The sequence below is a fragment of the Ambystoma mexicanum genome, chromosome 1p (genome assembly GCF_040938575.1).
Source record: "Ambystoma mexicanum isolate Mex_15411 chromosome 1p, UKY_AmexF1_1, whole genome shotgun sequence".
Classification (NCBI taxonomy): Eukaryota; Metazoa; Chordata; class Amphibia; order Caudata; family Ambystomatidae; genus Ambystoma; species Ambystoma mexicanum.
This window is the reverse complement of record NC_090921.1, coordinates 501,388,457-501,408,269: the sequence shown is the minus strand read 5'-3', so window position 1 is coordinate 501,408,269 and position 19,813 is coordinate 501,388,457. Positions and strand designations below refer to the sequence as shown.

General features: G+C 42.3%; 1 long non-coding RNA gene across 2 annotated transcripts in view; it reads left to right on the top strand.

Annotated features, from left to right (window-relative positions):
- LOC138573730 (uncharacterized) overlaps positions 1-19,813 on the top strand; it is a 544,146-nt gene that overhangs the window by 245,892 nt on the left and 278,441 nt on the right. The gene's annotated exons all lie outside the window — the stretch shown is intronic.

The window sequence follows — 19,813 nt, the reverse complement described above, 5'->3', positions numbered from 1 at the left end:
CCGACTTTGACCGTGATGGAATGCCGGTGAGAAAGAAGACTTTGACTCCGACTGGTATGGTATGCAGGTAAGAGGAAGAGTCCGACTCCGACCGCGATAATAAGTGCTCTCAGTGATGTAACGGCTACCAGCGGTAAGATGCACACTCAGCGATGTAGCGGCTGGCAGAAGGTAAAATGTGCGCCCAGCGTTGTAGCAGCTGGCAACAGGTAAAGTGCACGCTCAGCAATGTAGTGGCTGGCAACAGGTAAGATGAGTGCACAGTGATGTAGCAGCTGGCAGCAGATAAGATGCGCCCAGCATTGTAGCGGCTGGCAACAGGTAAGGTGCGCGCTCAGCGATGTAACGGCTGGCAGCAGGTAAAATGTGTGCCCAGCATTGTAGTGGCTGGCAACAGGTAAGGAGCACCCTCAGCGATGGAGTAGTTGGGGTGGAAGTCGCGCGCGGCGATGTAGCGGTAGACTGCAGGTAAGGAGCGCTCTCAGGAATATCTTCAGGAGGGGGCTGCAGGAATCCAGTGATGCACAAGTAAGCACAGCGGAGAGCGTTACGCTGCTGAAAGCAGAATAACTGGAAGCAAAGGCACGTGGATGGGCTCGCCTTATATAGGCTGGCTCAGGCCCCTCCCTTTAGCCCCGCCTACTGGCTCCACCTTGTCCTTCTTTGGGACTGTAGCACGTGCCTTCCAGTTCTGTTCTATGGCCACGTCCGGGCCAGCTGCACACGCCCCTGGCATAGAGTGTGCAGAGCATACTTTGACATGAGCCTGGTGCCAAAGGCGCCATGACTGGGTCCAATCAGACCCTGGGTATGAAGGACTGGCCCCTTGACTAGTGGCCATGATAGCACTCCCCGCAAGGCCCCTCTCACGGGCGATCTTCTCCCTGGTCCAGGCTTGGTTGGGTTATTATGATGAAACCGCCTGATTAGTCGAGGCGCATGGATAAACTCCACAGGTTCCCAAGTGCGATCTTGAGGTCCATAACTCTTCCAGTTGATTAAGTAGTACAGTTTTGACCGCACTATTTTAGAGTCCAAGATGTCCTTAACCTCATACTCAGGTTCTCCTTCGATAATTTCGGGGTCCGGTGGTTGTGTAATTCTTATCTCAGGCTTCACAGGATTTCAGAGGGAAACGTGAAATACAGGGTGGATGCACATATTGTCAGGTAGCTCTAGCTTTACCGTGACTGGGTTGATGATGGCTTTGATGGGACGGAAGACCCGAGGTCCTTTTAGCGGGATATTTCTGGCTGCTAACCATACTTTGTCTCCTATTTGGTAGTGTGGCGCTTCCTTTTTATGCCGGTCAGCAAACTTCTTTTGTTGTTCTTTGGCTTTGGTTAAGCTCTTGGTTGCTTCCTTGAGGGGTTGAGTAATAGTTTTATGTAGGGAGGTAATTGCTGGCATTTCTAGCTCATCAAGGAAGATGTCCATGGGTGCTGACCATTCATGATGTAGAATGGGGTTTGTCCCGTGCTAGTGTGGATAGAGTTATTTAAGCAAATTCCGTTAGTCAAAGAACATCTTTCCAGGATCCGTTGGTCTGCTGCAGCATGCACCTTAGGTACTGCTCCAGCGTCTGGTTAGTCCTTTCAGTTTGACCATCGGTCTGGGGATGGTGACTGGTAGAAATGAGGAGGTCAATTTGCGCGAACTTGCAACAATTCCTCCAGAATGCTGAGACAAATTGTATCCCCCGATCAGAGATAAGTACTGAGGGGAAGCCATGTAATTTGACTACTTGTTCCAGGAACACAGTGGCCAGGATTCCAGCAGTAGGAAGTCCTTTTAGTGGAATAAAGTGTGCCATTTTAGAGAATAAGTCCATTACTACTAAAATGGTGTTGAAGCCGTCACAAGGAGGCAAGTCTGTACTGATGTCCATGGACAAAGTATGCCAAGGAAACGGTGGTATGCTTGTGGGACGTAATAATACTGCAGGGCTGTTTTTTTTAGATTTTTGCTGTGCGCAGACTCCGCAGGTCACAATGAATTGGGCCACATCCTTTCTCCAAGTTGGCTACCAATAATTCTTCCTGATCTTGGCCCATGTTTTAGTAAACCGGCGTGTCCCTCCACTAGTGAGTCATGGTAGTTGGCGATGATCTTGTTTTGGGTTTCTTTATCCTTAATGTAGAGTCTCCCCTGAAAATAGGGTAAGTTGTCCATGACAGAGTACTGATCTCCCTTATTCAACCATTCATGTTGGGAGGTTTGATCCATTTGCGATTGGAGGTCAGACTTTAATTCTTCCCAACAGGCGATTACTGCAATCTGGTTCTGAATTCGTTCCTCCGGAATAATGGGTACTGGTTCTGATGGTATGAATGCATCCTGGTTATCACCCATTCGTGACAGAGCGTCAGCTTTTCCGTTCTGCACTCCAGGTCGGTACGTGATTATGAAATCCTACTCCGCGAAGAAGAGAGCCCAGTGAAACTGACGAGATGATTGGGCCTTGGCTGTCTTTAAATACTGCAAATTGCGATGGTCCGTGATAACAGTGACAGTATGCATAGCCCCCAGGAGGTAATGTCTCCAGTTTTTAAGGGCTCCTTTGATTGCCAATAGTTCTTTGTTGGTTATAGCATAGTTCTTTTCAGGTGTTGTAAACTTGCAGGACCAAAATGCTATAGAATGTAACTGTCCAGTGTCTGGGTCTCTCTGTGATAACACCGCCCCCATGGCCACATTGGAGGCGTTGGTCTCAACCACATAAGATAGATCGGGTCGAGGATGCCGGAGAACTGGGGCTGAAGTGAAAGCCGATTTCAATTCCTGGAATGCCTTTTCAGCCTCTGAGGTCCAAGAAAACTTTTTATTCTTTCTTAGCAATGAGGTGATAGGGTGGACGATTTGCGAAAATCCCTGAATGAACTGCCCATAGAAATTGGCAAACCCGAGTACGCTCTTCGCGCTTTTGATTGATGTTGGAGATGGCCATTGAAGAATTTCTTCCACTTTACAAGTATCCATGTGTACCCCTCGTGGGGTAAGTGTAAAGCCCAAGAACTCGACTTCTGTAACGTGAAAAAAACATTTTTCTAGTTTGGCAAATAATTGGTTCTTACAGAGATTTTCCAAAATGGCTCTTACAAGGCCACGTACACCTCCTTGGATGCCGAATAAATGAGGATATCATCGATATAAACAAGGACACAGACGTCTAGCAGTTCATGGAGTACGTCATTCATAAAGAACTGGAATGCGGCTGGTGCATTGCATAGACCGAAGGGCATAACCTGGTACTCAAAAAGCCCATATTTGGTTCGGAATGCTGTCTTCCATTCATCGCGCTTTTTCACTCTGACCAGGTGGTAAGTTCCTCGCAGATCTAACCTCATATAGATTTGAGCATTCTTTACCTGGTCGAGTAGCTCAGGAATGAGTGGCAGAGGATACCTATTTTCTTTACGGTAATCTGGTTTAATGCCCTATAATCTATGCAGGTCTTGAGGTCCCCTTCTTTCTTTGGTACGAAGAAAAGAGCTGAGGAGGCTGGGGACTTAGATGGGCGGATGAACCCATTAGCTAGATACTGATCAAGATATATTCATAGATGCGGATTTTCCTACTCAGTCAGAGCAGATCGATTTGGCAATCATAAATTCTGTGTGGTGGTAGGGTGTTGCCTTGGTCCTTTTGGAACACATCCACAAAGTCTTGATATTCAGAAGGCAATGAGCCCGACATTCCCAGGATGGGTTTCTCCTTGTGTTTTAATCTCCTCACATCCCTAAGGTAGCAGCTCTTGGTGCATTCTCGGGGAAAGGTCAGCTTTCTGGTGCGCCAGTCGATCCTTAGGTTATGGGTTTCCAGCCACGGCATTTCTAGAATCATTTGGAACTGGGGGGACCTTATGAGATCAAACTAAATGCTTTCCCGGTGACCATCCTGACATGTCAGCATTACCTCGTTGGTGTGTTGAGTTATTGGCCCCAAAGACAGCTGAGAGCCATCCACGGCAGTGACCTTTTCCGAGTGCGGTTTTTGTTGAAGCGGAAGGCCTATCCGTGCTGCCAACCCCCGATCGATGTAATTTCCCACTTCACCACTATCGATGTAGGCTTCTAGAGCATGTACTCTCGACGGTTGTTGGGGGTGAGCTATTAATACTTGAATGACCAGGTGTGAGGTTGTTACAACTTTCTTGATTCCGCTCGACAAGTGGACCTCTGCACTTGTCGGGCGTCCAAGTTTTCTGGCTCCTGTTCCTTGTCTTTGTGTCATTGTCCGTGGCACCTTCCACCTTCTTGAGGGGTTTTGTAGGGCAATCCTGTAAGAAATGTCCAGCTTTTCCGCAGTATAAACAGAGCCGCTGTTCTCTTCTTTTTTCTCTTTCAGCCTTAGAAATGGTGTGTGGTCCATTTTTTGGTCTTGTAACTGGTGATCTAACTGCACAGTTAGGTTGATATAGTCTGCAGAGCATTCTCGTGGGTTAACAATTTGAGCTAGTATGTCCTTTAACTCACCACAAAGTCCCGGTAAAACAGTGTGGTCATTTTCTTCTCCGGCTAGTTGGTCTGTCCTACGAGGCGATTGAAGGTGGCAATATAAGTCAATAAGTTGTGGTTTCCTTGCCTCAGAGACAGTAGTTTGTTGTCTAATGCTTGCCCTTTAGTGTGTCTGGCGAACAGCTTTTCCAATTCCCGTTGGAATTCTGCAAAGTTCCGAATTATATGATCATCCTGAGCCACTAACGGTATCGACCAATCAGCTGCGCAGCCTCCCAAATAAGAAAGCACAAAGGCCACCCTTCCACTGTTATTAGGGAAGGCTCCTGGTCGACACAAAAAGTGGAGGCGACACTGATTCATGACCACAGCGTATTTGTTCGGGTCGCCAAAAAAGCGTTTGGGTGGAGCAAGTTGAACCGTCCCCGGGAGTACCACCTCTACTGGTGGTGAGGGCTGCAGCAATGGAGCTTGTGTAATTCCGGGTAACAGAACTTGTCCTGCGTGTGCCTGAAGCATTTGTCTTGCCAGGTCATCTGTTCGTTCTCGGGCTATAATAAGGTCTCTACTCAGGGAGTTAGTCTCCTGTCTTGAGGCATGAACCTCGGCCCGTAGCTCTCCCAATAGTTGGGCTAACTGGTCGGTTTCGGAAGTTTCCAAAGTGCCCAGGCGGAAATTTGGAGAGGCTTTGCATTCTGTTACGCTCACCTTGTCTCCGGTGGGGTGTTGGGGCACGGTTTGGAGCTCGCCCTTGACTTGACTCCTCGGAATAGCCTTCCCCTCCGAATAGTGGTTGGACCTGCGGCTCTGGAGATGGGTGTTGCCCTTGAGTGAAGAGTAAAGGCAATGAAAATGGAGTGGGGATTTTGTGACTTCCCCCAACCTTTTTGTGCCAAAATACGGTGTGCAAGCGCTTTCCCATATCAGCTTACCTGTAGTTTTGTAATGTTGAGCTATCGTTCCTGTTTATCCTAGCAGGGGCGCGTAGAACGGACCAATTTGCTTCACTGGTCCGTGGGAGTGTTGATCCAGACCAGCTGCGACCAATCCACTTTGAAGGTAAGTCTTTTGTTATAGCTATTGTTCGACTAGACTGTCTGTATTTCGTCTAATAATTATTCTTGCAATGTCTCATTCTATTTCCATAGGCAAGGAGAAGTAAATCGGGACCGAAGAGAGTCTGGAAGACCTTAGAGGCTGATGGAGTTTCAACAGTGACAGGAAAGTTGGTCTTTCTAAGGGAACTCTAGTCTTTTGTATGATGTGGCTGTGCGTTCGATATACATATGAGTTCTAACCTGTTGTGTTCTTATTTCCTCATAGGTGCAGGATGGCGTCCGGATTCTCGATGAAGATTCGCGGTTGCAGGATGAAGACTACGACTTTAACCGTGATGGAATGCCAGTGAGAAAGAAGACTTTGATTCCGACTGTGATTATATGCAGGTAAGAGGAAGAGTCCGACTCCGGCCGCAATGATTTGCAGGTAAGAAGCGCTCTCAGCGATGTAGCGGCTGGCAGAAGGTAAGATGCGGGCTCAGCGATGTAGCGGCTGGCAGCAGGTAAGATGCGCGCCCAGCGTTGTAGCCTCTGGCAACAGGTAAGGTGCGCGCTCAGCGATGTAACGGCTGGCAGCAGGTAAAATGTGTGCCCAGCATTGTAGTGGCTGGCAACAGGTAAGGAGCACCCTCAGCGATGGAGTAGTTGGGGTGGAAGGCGCGCGCGGCGATGTAGCGGTAGACTGCAGGTAAGGAGCGCTCTCAGGAATATCTTCAGGAGGGGGCTGCAGGAATCCAGTGATGCACAAGTAAGCACAGCGGAGAGCGTTACGCTGCTGAAAGCAGAATAACGAGAAGCAAAGGCACGTGGATGGGCTCGCCTTATATAGGCTGGCTCAGGCCCCTCCCTTTAGCCCCGCCTACTGGCTCCACCTTGTCCTTCTTTGGGACTGTAGAACGTGCCTTCCAGTTCTGCTCTATGGCCACGTCCGGGCCAGCTGCACACGCCCTTGGCATAGAGTGTGCAGAGCAGAGCATGACATCCTGCTGCTATCCCCCGGTCGCACCACAACACGGTGGGACACATTATCCAGCCACCTGCCACACCCACATCCACAACAGGAGATATACCTGCCATTAAGTCAGGCAAGCTGACAGAATTGCCAGCATTTGGTCTTTGGCTGGCGATTCTGTCAGTCACTGTAACTTCCTCTGGAGACCCCTCACATGTGGGGTCACCAGAGGAAGTTACTGTCCTTTTGTTTAACCCCCCCTGGTCACTGAGGCCTCATTAAGCTTTGGCGAACCTGGGGACTCTGTGACATATTTCTAGGTTTATAAAAGATGGCTTGAAAAGTACACAAACCATATTAAGGTACACACACAAATATATAAATTATATAAATGCTATATATTTGTGTGCTCACCTTACTATGGTTTGTGCAATTTTCAAGCCATCTTGAAGTACACAAACCATAGTAAAGCATGCAAACAAATATATAAATGTAAGAATTTATATATTTATGTACGTACCTTACTATGGTTTCTGTACTTTTCAATCCATCTTTTATAAACATAGAAATATGTAGCATATTTCTATATTCATAAAAGATTTCTTGAAAGTACACAAACCATAGTACGGTATGCATACACATATATAAATGCTTACATATATTTATATATTTGTTGGCGCACCTTACTATAGTATGTGTACTTTTCAGGCCACGCCCATCATGCAAGGCACGCCACCAAATGAGGCCCCCCTCAATTTCCTATCCCTCTTAAAACCCTGCCTAGAAGTGATTCAGTTCTACAGAAAATGCCACACTCACACATGGATGTATAAACTTCTATAGCGGTGCTCCTTGAATAATAAAATTGATAATATTACCCCAAGCTGAATTGCCCCTTAGCCCGCCCATGGCACCATCACTTTTGGCAATTAGTCTCTCCTAATGGAGCAGTGAAATACATGCTATACTCTAGCACAATGTTTTGTGTGCCATGGGACTTATCTGGGGAATGGAGCTTGACTGGGTGAGCAGTCCACTAGAATGGTTGCTTCTTCCAGGCCTATGTGCTGTGGGATGGTAGGAGGAGGGGCCCCTATCTGTTAACAAGCTTGTCACTAGGTTGGTGGGGTGAGGGTCACTGGCCTTGGGGGATGCTTATTTACGGTGTCTGTGGTGATAATTGACTTAAAACTCTCCATGTGGTGCTTTTTAGTTTTACTTTGTCTAGGTTGGAGAGATTGGGCTGGCCAAGACTTAGGTCTCTTCATCAGTATGTCAAGGAGACAAATATTAATAAAATAAAGTGGTGATATTTATTTATTTATTTATTCACATTTGGTGAGCGCACAGCAGACCAAAGGCATTGTGGCGCTTGTTACAGTGTTGCTTATACTTAGTTAAATACAATTCAGGTCCGTAGGTGTTACATTGGACGCAGTTATTATTACTTACATACATTGAGTGGCAGGTGGTTGGAGTGTTGCAGTTCATGCCAGATTCTCCCTGCTTCTAACTACTGTAATAATATATGTATTTATTAGCCAATTTAATGGGACTCCTTTTGCTGGCCTGAGAATGATGAAGGGTTTATTTGACACTGCCAGGTTTTCAATTTGCTAAGTGCAGGATTACCCCACACAGGTTTATGGGGACTCCAGCTCAGTGTGTAGCTCGTGTTCCTGCGCAGTGGGGATGTGGCCTAGCACTTCTGACTGGGCTGCTCCTTCTGTTGGCAGAACAAAGACTGTTTTGTAAACGGCTAATTCCGTTCTGTAACGGCGCCGATGGACAAAAGTTGTTTATCGCAAAACCTGTGCATTAAAAAACAAGTCAGCACACCTTTCATAAATCCGCTAATGCAATCATGATTTTATTATTCTGAAAAGTGAATTATCACATTCATTTATCTCATTAAGCATTCTCAATAAAATACAATTTGGCTTGATGCCGGTGAAGATGGCTGCTTAGGCACGCAGCTCCGTCCCACTGCATCATATAACAATGCATAACTTTGTTCTGTCTCTTTAAACCCTCCACCTTCTCCTCACCTTATTGAAACGACGGCTGCGGACTACTCGCTCTCCGATTCCGGTGTGCTGCGGCACTTATATAAACATTTCCTCTGTCCTGCAAGCCCCTCGGTGGTGAGCACAGATGCCATCCGTCACCCATGAGAAGATCCATGGCCGCGGTGGTGCCGCAACTTCAGGATTGGGCCCAGTCTGGCCTCTTCTATCCTACACAGTGCCACCTCATGGACAATAAACAATAATGCCCATAACAAGGATAAATTGCACTAAAAGGATAGAAATAAAGAAGAACATAAGGTGAAATTAGATCTACTTCACCCCACAACATTTACTGCCTGAGTTTTGATATAGCATTGTATCTCCCCTAATTTACTTTACTTCAATTGGGGTACACTTAGCACCTCCCTCCTCTTTTTGTGCCAGTGGGATACTTCTGTGCTCATTATATCAACACTATATTATTGGGGGCTAATTAGTCAATATGACGTCTAGCAAAAATAACCAGAAATTGCCAAATGCCTCTAAAGATGTGTAAACCTGCTCTGCTAGACATAAGGCTCAAAAGTGATTTGCTGCCACCATCACTTTCACAAGACCCCACCATTGAGGCCATTCTACAAGAAATAAGGTTGCCCAAACCATTTATTTAAACCACCAACAAATATTGCATCAGTTTGATGATAGGTGGAACGCATTCAAAAATAGAATCAGTGAAATTGAAAACATAATAGGTCTTGTGGAAGACATTTCACCCAGGATGTCCCAGCTAGAAAAAGCGGTGAAGGACCTTAAAAAACATAACGAAGAATTGGAAAACAGTAGCAGGCGCAACAACCTGCGCATTACGGGCCTCCTCAAGGGATGGGAGGGGAACGATGCAATACTTTTCTCCAGAATCTGTTACCATCCCTGTTTCACATCCCAAAAGAAATATCCCTCAATATTCGATGCACACATTGCATTGGCTCATCAAGAAGTCCACAATGAGCATACCTCCCACCACGCACTTGATTTTTTTATCTACTTGAATACACCCAATAGCTGCTCATTCTTTCAAAGGCCAAAGAGTTGAATACCCTCATCTGGCATGGGAACAGGAACTATATCTCTCAAGATGTGGCAAAAAAAACTGCCCAGCGAAGGAAGGCATTCCTCTCATATCGGCCTGCGCTAAAACAACTCAACGTCGGATATGGGCTTTACAACCCCTGTTCTTTTAAAGTTATGTATGATGGTCGTACTTCAATATTTGATGAACTGGTTGACCTCAAGACTTTCATCCATTCCCTCAAGACCGACAGCATGGATATGTAATTTCTTACCAACAGATCTTCTTCTGGGTCTTGACTTTTTTACGTTACTGAAGTGTTGCAGTCTCTAGTTTGGCCCCTATACTGGTGGGCCGAGCATCACTTGGAACCCCTCTTCTTCCAGGGCCTTTTTTTATGCCCTGTTGGTGTCACCTACTCCTTTATTTTTTCTCTGTTTTTTATTCTCCTTGATGTACTTGATCCTGTCTACTCTCTCTATATACTTTATGTCTCAATTTGTCATCTCATTCAGAGTTATGCTTTTCTGTTTCATTTTACCTTGATCAAGTATCCTCTTCGTTCCCCTCCTTCCTTTTGTGTCATCCTTCTATGTTCACCCTGACAGTTTTGGATGCACTGCTCACTCAGGTATGTATTTACTGAGGCTACTCTTACTACTGTTTTGTGTACCGTATTTGATGAAACATTCATCCTTACGTATTTTTGTGTTCCTGTTCTAACCATGCTGCTTCTCTTCGATGGTTTTTAGATGTGTTACCTGGAAGATTAAGGGCTGTAAAAACCCAATTAAGAGATACAAAATGATCTCTCATCTCAAAAAGCTAAACCCATTTGTTGCCTGTATACAGGAAACACACCTCTCTCTTACAGAAGCTATGAAACTCAAAACCCTATCGGTCAATGATGTCATCGCCAGTCCAGCGGTTGGGAAGAAAAATGGTGTGGCCATACTAATTAATAAGAAGCTATCATATAATATTCTAGATCAAGATGTGGATACCAATGGCAGGTAGGAGTGGGTCAAACGGCTGGTTGGATCTGATATCATTACTGTTATGTGTATTTATGGTCCCACTCTACCTGATCCGATTTTTGGGACTCTATTAAACAAACCATACTGAATTCAAATTTCTCCAATCTAATGTTGTATGGAGAAGAGAACCAAGTTCTAGACCCCTTCTTAGATATAAAATCCAAATTCTACTTCAAGAATTCCAAGTCCCATAAAGCTTTTAGACATTGCTTAACTGAAACTGACCTTATTGACAGTTGGTGACTGGCCCATCAGGTTGACCTAGAATACACATTTCATTCACATCCCCATAATACTGCATCATGCCTCAATTACATTTTCACTACTAAATCCCTTACGAATACCATTAATGACTCCCTCATCTCTAACATGTTTATATCTGATCATGCTCCAGTAATAACTACCTTTGATCTCTCTGACATTAAAACACCATGCTCTAGATGGAAATTCAAAGACTGTTTTCTTCAGGACCAATAATTAATTCAGTCATTCATGTCCTTCCAACAGAACTTTTTTTTTAGAAACTCTAGACGAAGATACCTCCATCACCACTAACTGGGACGCCTTTAAAGCTGCCCTAAGAGGTCATATAATCGCCTTCTCCAATATGAAAAAGAAGCAATTCAAAAAAGACCTTGATTCTCTAAAGCTTCAGCTTCCTAGTGCAGAGAAGCAACATTATCGCTCGCCCTTGAACGCAGACCTTCGTACCTATGCTTTAAAATTAACAAAATACTTACTAAACAAGCTGCTGGTGCCATCTTAAAATACAAATCCAAAATTTACCAAACCTCCAGCAAAGCTGGCAAAGCTCTGGCCTCCTATCTCAAAGCTAGGAAAGAGAAAATACTCATCTCCCACATTCAAAATCCCACTGGTTCCATCATCACCAATACCTCCAATATTATAGAGGTCTTCAAGAAATTCTACACCGACCAACATTCTCCAGATTCTTTGGTCCCAGAGGACAATCTCAAATCTTTCTTTGATAAAAATGAATAGACAATCCTACCCATCAACTAATATTGGTGGCCTGGATGGTGACCTTACTACGCGGGCAATCATACAGGCCATCAAGGGGTTGGGAAAAGGAAAGGCTCCAGGATCTGACGCTCTATCCACTGAATTTTTCAATTGCTTCTCCAGCTCCTTAACCCCCAGACTCAAAACCCTTTACTCTTCTTTCATTTCTAAAGGTTCTTTGTCCGGAACCTTCTCTGAGGCCTTCCTTATCCTATTTCCTATAGCCGAAAAAGATCTGGATCTTCCCAAAAAAGATAGACCCATATCTCTCATAAATGTAGAAAGTAAGATCTTTGCCAAAATAATCACCAATAGAATTGAATCCTACCTTCCCAATATCATTAAATCCGAACGAGTAGGCTATGTCAAAGGCAAGAAAATTTCGGCCAATGCCAGACTCCTACATAATTCCTTGAACATTATTTCACAGGACAAAAAGGTCATATCGGGCTGTGCCGCCATCACCTTAGACGTCAAAAAAGCCTTTGATCGGGTCAATTGGGAGTATATGTTCAAATCTGGCTGTGGTGATGGCTTCATATCCCTTGTTAAACTTCTGTACTCTGATCCCAAATCCTCGATATGTATTGATGGTCAGTCCTCATCCTTTTCCTCCTTACAAAGGGGAACTAGGCAGAGTTGCCCTCTATGCCCCATTCTATATGCACTATCCCTCGAAACCCTTTTAGAGCTCATCCGATCTGATAAGAATATTCCTGGGATTGCATCCAGCATGCATGAAACCAAGATAGTCGCCTTTGCGGACGATATTCTCATTCCTAGGAACAATCCTAAACAACACTATCCCCTATCTTCTGGCCAGATTACAAGATTTTTTAACTGTATCTGGGTATAAGCTCAATAAAGACAAGTCAGAGCTATTACTTCTCAATTTGTACTGCCTTAAACATGAATTAGATGTATTTGGCTTCAAATGGTGCGATACCTCCTTCAAATATTTAGGCTTACGATATTCTTCCTCGGTTACCAACACTATCAAAATAAATTGACACACCTTACTCAACAGGCTTAAAGATTTATCCTCCAGCTGGTCCCCTCTTTATTTATCCTGGTGGGGTTGTCTGGACACTATTAAGATTTTGTTTTCCCCTATTGTGTTATAGTATTAACAAATGTTTCCTGTACCTCTCCCAACTCCATTTTTCAAATCCATCTACTCAATTTTGCTCAACTTGGGAAAAGGCAAAAGCAAAAGAATTGCACTCATCAAACTCAAGACCCCTTGTGAAAGAGGTGGTGTCAGATTTCCGTATTTCAAACTATACCACTATGCGTTCATACTTAGACAAACCTGCGGTTGGTATTCCCCTTTTGATTTAAATAACCCCCCTCCTGGTACATAATTGAATAACGGTTAGCGTCCCCTCATAATATTGCTGATACATTTTATCTCTCAATTCGCTCTTCCACTACACTACTCTTTCCAACCCAATCAAAACTTCCAAATCTGCCCTAAGAGTACACCTCTTCTCATCCATCAAATCCCCGTCCTAGGAACGATTCCCATATCTGTGGCATAACAGGTCTATTACAATTAATAACAGAGTATTATATAGGAAGTCATGTCTCTCCAAGATTATTAGGTTTATCTATCAGATAGTGCAAGATCACACCATAGCGTCATTCCAGGACCTCAAGAATTCATTTTCTTTAAATTAATCAGACTTTGCCTTTCACAAGAAGCTGGTCCACGCCTGTCTGGATGGTCTTCAAGCTCACAACAACAACGTTCTTTCTCCTGACAGTGCAAAATTACATCTAATGACCACGATCCCTGACATCCGAGCTGCAAAACTCTGCAAATTGTTGACCGCGGCCGACCCTCCTACAATCAAGTGGCTCGTACAATCCCAATTGGAGACTGATTGTAGTAGGGTCTTCGATGATCATACATGGTCTCTGATATGGTCTAAGATAAGATATATTCCCACCTCTGCCAACATCACTCAAAACCTTTTTTTCTTCACGCACAGAGCCTTCATTACCCCTTTAAAACTGACAAAAGCTAAAAAGCAATCAGATGGCAACTATTGGTCATGCGGAATACCCTAGGCTCTTACAAGTATATGTTTTATGAATGCCCGTTTGTGTTCAGGCTATGGCAAGAAATCTGGAAATACCTAACAGCAATCCTTGATATACATGTTCCTCTTTCCCTTACAAATGTGTTTCTGGGAAGTAATGCTGTCAAAGCGGACAAATCTCTCTCCTCCCCATCCTATATGACCTCTTTATTGCTACTGCCATCAAGCTCATTACTGCCAATTGGAAAAACTTTCAAAACATCTCAGCTAAGGGCTGGTGAAACAATATCTGCCACACACATATAATTGAACACTGAATGGCTTTCTGTCTTGATACTGTCCCCAAAAACAACTTGAAATGGGCTCCCTTTATTAATTACTTGAACCGTCATAATATGTCTGACATGGTTCATGAAGTTTATCTCATGTCTGTAATACATGAATTGCTTACCATTAAAATACACCCAAATACATCCATTGAGTATATTATTCCAGTCATCATAAACATGACACCATTTCCACTATATGTTTCAGTGTTTTGATTGCTTTTTAAAAAATGTACAGGGCAGGAGGCATCCTTCATAGAGCAAATTATATTTAATTGTGTGCTTGTTTTAAGGTACGCACTACAACCTAAAAGAATAAAAAATATGGAAAATTGCCCTGAACAGTTTCAGTGGATATGATTAATTTGCAACCTTCCAAATCACTTTTTGGTTTTGGGCAAAGCCAGGTGTCATTAAAAGCAAGCAGTTTGTGTAGGCATTGGACATGCATGTGCCAGTAATACTACCGGACCACAAGAAGGCAACAGCTGGAAAATGGTGTGTTTACTTGGGCATAAAATAGCAGTGCCTAGCAAATGCGTCTCTTTTTTAATTGATTTTATTGTTCAAGATATTAATAATGATAAATGTGTTAGCACGTAACAGACTTTGAGTGGAACAGGTACCATGAAGGATAAACAGAGTTAACAATCTTAACAAGGAAGAGTATGATCTATATTCAAGACATTCTTTAACTAAATGTAGCAATTTGAACAAGAATAGAATAGAAGTTAAAGGTAGTGTTGTTAAACATGGATTCATATAAAACATGTCTGTAACGAGTAACTAATATGGAGATAAGAATAGAAATATGGGGAGACATACTGGGAGACAAACAGGAGACATACAAGAAACAGATGGGAGCAGGGTGAAGGGGGAAGATGAGTATAGTAAATTATTTCATAAAACTGATCCTTCCATTTCTGTAATAATATAAAACAGGTTTTTGGATATGAATATAGTTATCAAGTTAGTGAAGCAAACATGAGAATATATGATTAGGAGCCATGAGCAGTTGCATTGAAACAGTTAAGATAACAGGTGAAATAGTACCATTTATCATTGTATTTAGGAATTGTATTTTGATTATTAGCCATGTACATTTCCAATTTATGAGTTTGACAAATACGGTTCCACCATACTCTAGTAGAGAGCGATCGAAAGTCTTTCCAGTTCGCTGTCATACATTTTAAGGCTAAACAGATAAATAGATCGTATAATCTGGCAGAGTCAGGTGGAATATATGTTGTAATGGCCAGACTACCTAAAAATATGCTCACAGAAGAAAATGGCACATTTACAGAGAAGATACACTCAATGAACTTCCAAATGTCTTGCCAAAATGTAACAATATATGAACATTCAAAGAACATATGCATGTATGTAGCGGGAGATAAGCCACATGACCAACATTTAGCATCATAATTCGGGTTAGCCTTGGCTAATTTAGCCGGAGTAATAAATGCTCTATGAATAAAGAAATAATAGTGTTGTGTAATGTTTGCAGAGACCGACAATTGTTTAATTTTAGAAAACAGGCAGAGCCATATATGATCTTCAAAGATATATCCTAAGTCAAATTCCCACTTCAGACGAATTGGGCAAATATTAAATGTTGATGTTAGCATATTATATATTTTCGAAGCTCTAACTTCACCTGTCATGGTTAACTGTAGTAGTCTGATGGCGTCTGGAGAAAGAATCTCGTAGGAAAAGTGACCAAGTGCATCAAGACAGGAGTTGATTAATTTATTGTAAAACTGTCAGTCTAGGCTATGGTAAATATGGTAGAGAATTGCTGGAAGGAAAGAATGGAAGGACCAACTATAATGTGTTGGATGAATCTGATTCCTTTTTTGATCCATGCTTTGTGATTAAGGATCTTTTTATTTTTTATTATATTCTTATTATGCCATAGTAACGGGAAAAGGTATTTATTGGGAGTTTTGGTATGGGGGAAGAGAAAGCTTTGTAGGGCCAAAATGGATGCTTTAATAGATTCCAAGATGTTCTTTGAGGTATGTTTAAATATGTATATATAATCAGTAATGTTGTGTGGATGAAGTAGGTGTTTTTCTAATGTACACCATGTAGGGATATCGGCAAATTCGGGATCTCTGAACCAATGGCGAGACTGTTTTATGAGAAATGCAGAGTGATATAGCTAAAGTCAGGGAATCTAACACCTCCCATTTCATAAGGTGCTTTGAGTTTAGTTAGCACAATTCTTTTTCTTTATCCTACTCCCCAAAGAAACTTTAGTAGCATGGAATATTTGATTTGAAAAAAGAAAGGGATAGTGGAACGGAGAGAAGCTGAAGATAATAAAGTGCAATAAGGGATAGCATCATTTTGATTGTATCCAAACGCCCCCACCAGGAGAGGTAAAGGGGGGACCATCTGGATGTAAGGTCCTTAAGAGTGTCCAGTAACGTTTTAGTGTTCAGCTTGAGAGTTTCCTGGATTGTAGGGGCATAGGTCCTAAGGTTTTGATGGAGCCACTACACCATTTGAGGCCGAAAGTGTCAATGTCATACTTGAGGCAGTAGGGATTTAAGGGCATAATTTCTGATTTTTGTCTGTTAAGTTTATATCCTGATACATGACCAAACTGAGATAGTGCATCTAAGAGGTTAGGTATATGAAGTTTGGGGTTTTTGATTAAGATAAGAATATCGTCAGCATATGCAGCAATTTTGGTAATGGAGGTACCTGCTTGAATCCCCGGGATATTTTTCTTTGATCTTGTTAATTCCAGCAACGGTTCAAGTAAAAGAATATATAATAACGGTGAGAAGGGGCAGCCCTGCCGTGTGCCTCTGAGTAAGGGAAAGAATGAAGAAGTTTGTCCATTTAAATAGATAGTGGATTTGGGGGCTGAATAAAGGAGTTCAACAAGTGAGATACATTTTTCACCACATCCGTGCCAGCGTAGGGTTTGGAACATAAAATTCCAATCTACACAATCAAAAGCTTTCTCTGCATCCAATGCAATGGCAGCATAGCCTTGTATGTTTTTTTTTGTCTTTGGCTGCTAGGTTAATGGCATTAAGTAGAAGTCTAGCATTAGAGGATATGTTACATCCTTTTACATAGCCAGTTTGATCCGCTTTAACCAGATTTGGAAGTGAGGATTCAATTCTATCAGCAAATATTTTAGCAAAAATGTTACTTTCTATGTTGATAAGAGAAATGGATCGATAGTTACTGGGGAGGGAAGGGTCTTTGTCAGGTTTGGGGAAAATGATAAGTAAAGCTTCTGAGAATGAACCAGAGGAAGATTTCTGTGATATAAAGTATGAAAAAAGTGTTAAGTTTTATTACTTGGGATAAATTGATTTAGAAATCCGTAGATAATCCATCTGGGCCGGGTGCTTTGCCTTTGCCCAGGCTGTGAATAGCTGTAGTGATCTCTGAGGAGGTAATATCATTGTCAAGGTGAGAAAGGTCTATTCTGGGGTAGGAAGTGCAACTGATATTTTTAAGAAAGGAGTCGATTTTGTCTTTGGGAATAGAGCTTTCTGGAATATAGAGATCAGTATAAAATTTCCTGAAGCATTCAAGTATTTTACCTGAATGGTGATGAGATATGCCTTGAGTGTCTTTAATATGGGAAGTTGGACCTTTTTCCTTTTTATCTTTGTTTTGTATTTAAGTATGGTACCTGTTGCAAATTCTGTGATTTCTTTGTTAATTTCAAAGCGTAGTTTTATTACTTGTCGTAAGTTTGTTGAGTTAGTGTCTACATAGTAGCGTTGTTCTGCAAGGGTGAGTTTAGAGTAAAGGTCATCTAGATGTTTTTTCCTAAGTTTTCTGTTCCTACCGGAGAGGGCCATTATGTGACCTCTTAAGGCGGCTTTGAATGCATCCCAATTATTAACAACCGAGGTATCACAATCTTGATTGTTAGTAAAATATTGTTGGATGAAAGCTTGAACCGATTGATTAAACTGTGGATCATTTAGAAGGAAGTTTTTAAGTTTCCATCTAGTAGCAGTTTTGTTTGCCTCTGTGAGGCAAAAGGATGTGATAACAGGTGCATGATCTGATATGATAATATTAGAGATTTTAGAATCCATAATGGTTCCAGAGAGGGTTTTGATTGCAAAAATATAGTCCAGTCATGATAGAGTATTGTGTGGGGGTGAATGGAAGGTATTATCTAATTGTGTAGAATGGGATAGTCTCCATGTGTCAATTAATCCTGTCTCCGCTAGGCAGTTAACAAAGGACTTATGAGTTTTGTTTGATTTGAACGTACAGCTGGACTTTCGGTTTAAAAAAGGATCGAGGACCTGATAGACATTTCTGCACATAATCAAATTGGTGAAGTTATTTTTGAGTATCATTTCTTTGATTGAGGTCCAGAAGGGGGGATCTGGTAATGTGGGACCATAGATGTTAAGGACAGATACTTATGTAGAATCAATTAAAAGCTTTACCCAAACCCATCTGCCATTTGTATCAGCATCTTCATCAAGAATTTTGAAGGTTTTTTTTAAATTAATATAGCAACTCCATTTTTCTTGGAAATAGCAGGACTGGAAATAACCTCCTTAACCCAAAGCGACTTAAGCTTCATAGATTCTTTGTTAGATAAATGTGTTTCTTGTAGGCAAGCAACCGTTGGCTTAAATTTGTTCAAATGAGATATACCTTTGCATCTTTTAATAGGATGTTTACATCCTTTGATGTTCCAAGTTATACACTTGAAGATCATTTAGTCAGAAACATAATGATAGACATGCAACATATGGCTGTAGTGCGATAACAGAATCAGATCCTTAGTAATGTAGTTTAAAACATATACACCCAAACAGTGATACAGGAGGATAGAACATTGAGGATCAAGGAGCAGAGAAATGGGTTTGATCATATTTTGGGAGGATTCAGACAATGAAATACAAAAGGTTTTAGAAATCAAACGGGACAAAGGAGAAGGATCCAGGAGGAAAGAAATACGGGGGATAGGTAACGCCAACTGGGTCGCCAAAAGGAAAAGAACGACCATCAGTGGAAGAGGGACACCCAAAGGGCGCACGCCCCAATCTATTAAAGTAATTGGATAATAACTGCATTAGGTAAATGATAATGTAAACAAACAGAAATAAAACAAATTATACAAGAAATGAGGTCAAGATTTCAGGTAGTAGATGATGTTGAGGTACTTGCAGGGGAGGAAGTGTCCATGCCGTCATTTTTTACGGATTGTATGAAGGACCTCAAATCGGCTGGATCATCAAACACAGCTTTGCGACCTTCATGTGTTACCTTAAAGGAGCATGGGTGGTTTAAGCCATAGTGGATATTTAGTTGCTTTAGAGCAGGACGGAAGGATAGAAACACTTATCTTCTTTAAGCCGTGCTTCTGGCCACATCCTGCGAGATAAATAGCTTGCTTCCATGCCAGATGAGTGATTTACGCTCTCTTGCTGTTAAAACAATAAGTTGTAGTTGAGAGTATTCCAATAGGTAAAATATGAGAGTTCAAGGCAGCTGACGAGATGTGGAAGAAACTGAAGGTTGATCTATTCTATGAGCCCGTTGTATGTTAAATTTTGTATCCAAGGGCAAATGTAGAATAGCTGGTAAGAATTTTTGTAGGAAGACAATGGGGTCAGTTGCCTTAGCTCCCTATGGTAAACCTGAGATGCGTAGGTTATTGTGCATACTGCGATTTTCCAAGTCTTCGTTATGCCTTTGGAGGTCTTTAATAGATTTTTCTAATTGTGCAACTCTAGGCGATATATCTTCAAGAACACCAATTATTTTCTCTACTTCCTCCACTCTATTATTAACACCCATCGACCTTTCATCTAATTGCTGTAGCTTAGTGT